This window comes from Elephantulus edwardii, unplaced genomic scaffold (assembly GCF_000299155.1).
Source record: "Elephantulus edwardii isolate Elephantulus edwardi_28Jun2011 unplaced genomic scaffold, EleEdw1.0 scaffold00063, whole genome shotgun sequence".
Lineage (NCBI taxonomy): Eukaryota > Metazoa > Chordata > Mammalia > Macroscelidea > Macroscelididae > Elephantulus > Elephantulus edwardii.
In genome coordinates, this window is record NW_006399813.1 from 15,251,316 (window position 1) to 15,253,961 (window position 2,646).

At 43.7% G+C, this 2,646-nt stretch overlaps 1 pseudogene; it reads left to right on the plus strand.

Annotated features, from left to right (window-relative positions):
- Positions 1-2,092: 2,092 nt before the first annotated feature.
- Positions 2,093-2,362, plus strand: LOC102857660 (annotated as a pseudogene).
- The last annotated feature ends 284 nt before the right edge of the window (positions 2,363-2,646 follow it).

The window sequence follows — 2,646 nt, forward strand, 5'->3', positions numbered from 1 at the left end:
CCTTTATCCTCCATTCCTCAGAATGTTTACTGAGTTCTTAACTTGAGCCAGTTTCCATTTTTTCTCACAGAAAGCCATGTCCAATAACTCAAGGTGATAAGTAATCAATACAAACTGAAGAACAGTGGGATCTACCATGTAGCCCAGACAGCAAGTTTTATGGTTACAGCCTAGTTTAGTTTAGGGTGGAGGAAATTAAAAACAACAATCCAATCTATGTTTTAGATTCTGATTTGACATTATGTCCTGAGAGATGGCATCTGTCCTGTGACCTAACTTTGCCAGTCTTACAGTTCTGGAAAACTTGCCTATGGCTTTTGGAACTAGTGAAGGAGAAAGGCAGGGCAGAAGGTCACGGTGGGCAGGTTTATAATCCATATCTGTTACCTTTGATTCTCGGTGTCTTTGGTGTTGAGAGTCTGAAATGCCATCTTATCCTGAAGCCACTGTTTATGGTTTGTTGGTTTGGTTTTAAATGTATTTACACTTAGTGAATAAATCATTCATTGTAAAAAAATTCTATCATATACTTTCTGGCCTTGTTTCAGTCACCAAGGCCATATTTTCCAACAATCCTCTTGTTTCCAACTTTTTCCCTATAGTCAATGATTATTATTAATGCACCTTGATTGGATGTTTGCTCTATTTCAGTCTGTAAACATTGTAGAAAATTCTTAATTTCTTGAGCTTTGGGTTTAGTGGTTGGTGTGGATATTTGAATAGCCATTGCATTAACAGGTATTTCTTTTCTCTTTCTTTCTTTCTTTCTTTCTTTCTTTCTTTCTTTCTTTCTTTCTTTCTTTCTTTCTTTCTTTCTTTCTTTCTTTCTCTCTCTCCTTCCTTCCTTCCTTTCTTTTTTTAAATGCAAACAGGTGCCATTGAATTAGATCTGACCAATACAGGAAGAGATTGCCCCTCTTTCTCCATCGGGGCACCTGGTAGATTCAAACCATGAATAGGCATTTATTGTATGCATATAGAAGAAGAATTGATGTCTTTGAGTTTGTGGTGCTGGAGAAGAATATTGAATATACCATAGACTCCTAGAAGAACAAACAATTTCTCCCTGGAGAGGGTGAAACCAGGCTGCTCCTTAGAGGCAAGGATTTTGAAGCTCCATCTGACATAATCTGGGTGTGTTGCAAGGAGGGACCAGTCAGTCCTTAGAGAGGGACTTCATGCTTGGGAGGGTGGAGGGACAGCACAGGAGAGGAAGATCTTGGATAAAAAGGATTGACTCAGTGACTAGGGTAATGGGGTAGGTGTGTCAGTGGCAAGAAGCTGTGCTGCAATACAAAAGGCATGCAGTTCAAGGCCACCAGCTGCTCCATGGGAGACAGATAGGCAATCTCTTCCGGTGTGATTAACTGCCTCTGAAAACCCACCAGAGGGTCAACTATGGGTCAGTTCTGATTTAATGGTACACAACAACAACAATAAGGTGTGTCAGAGATAATGAAATTGCCTTAAGATAGATTAGGGTTCAGAGCTATTGTATGTAGGGTTGCTATGAGTCACAGGCAACTCCACAGCACATAACAACAACAACATCAATGTATATTAGCTGATCACCTCCCAGCACTGTCCTTCAGGATAGCTCCTGAAATGTTTTTTGACAATGAATACCACATCATTCTGCTTCCTGTCTTATTAAAAATGATCAGTACCAGCCCATCAGCTCACTTATGTCTAGGGTGTAGATCTTTAAAAGCTCTACTTCCGAGCGGCGGGAGCAGCCGGCTGGCAGGAGGAACCATTACGAGAGAGCTGCTGATTAAGCCTGATCAAGATGACAACCTCCCTGAAACCCACAGCGTCCCTTTTCAGCAGGAAGTAGCTAAGAGAATACGCCATCCCCTTTTCCTTATGACTCAGGGTGAAGTCTCTCTCAGGGAGGAGTGATAGGGAATGGCAAAGGACACACTGACAAAGAAGATTGATCAGAGCTGGCTTTGACAAGCACTGTGGCATTTGGACAAGAACAAACTGGGAGGAGGGTAGAGAGAATGGTGCAACAATGGATGAGTGGAAGCCCAAAATCTCTGTAAATGTTTATGAAAATTAATAAAATATAATTATAGAAAAAAAAAAGATGACAACCTCCCAAAAGCACCGGGACTTCGTGGCAGAGCCCATAGGGGAGAAGCCTGTAGGAAGCCTGACCAGCATCGGTGAAGTCCTGAGCAAGAAGCTGGAGGAGAGGGGCTTTGACAAGGCATATGTGGTCCTTGGGCAGTTTCTGGTGCTAAAGAAGGATGAAGACCTCTTCCGGGAATGGCTCAAGGACACATGCGGTGCCAACGCCAAGCAGTCCCACGACTGCTTCGGGTGCCTTCGGGAGTGGTGCGATGCCTTCTTGTGAGGCTGCGCCGGGAGCCCCCAGACCCCAGCCCTGAGGCTCCCCTTCCATCCTCTACAAAGGAGATTGACGGAAATTGCTATGGTCGTGCTCACCTCCAAGGCTTTTTAGGAGTCTTCTCCCCTCACCATTTTAACTTTTTTCAAGTTCCCTCTCTTGCATGGGTTCCCCTTCCTGGCCATGGAAACAATGTTACAAGCTTCCAGAGTGGGTTCTAGGCCCCTTCCCTCACTCTTTGCCCTTCACCTCCAGTATATTTTTATGCCATTTGGCTCCTTTTTGGCACA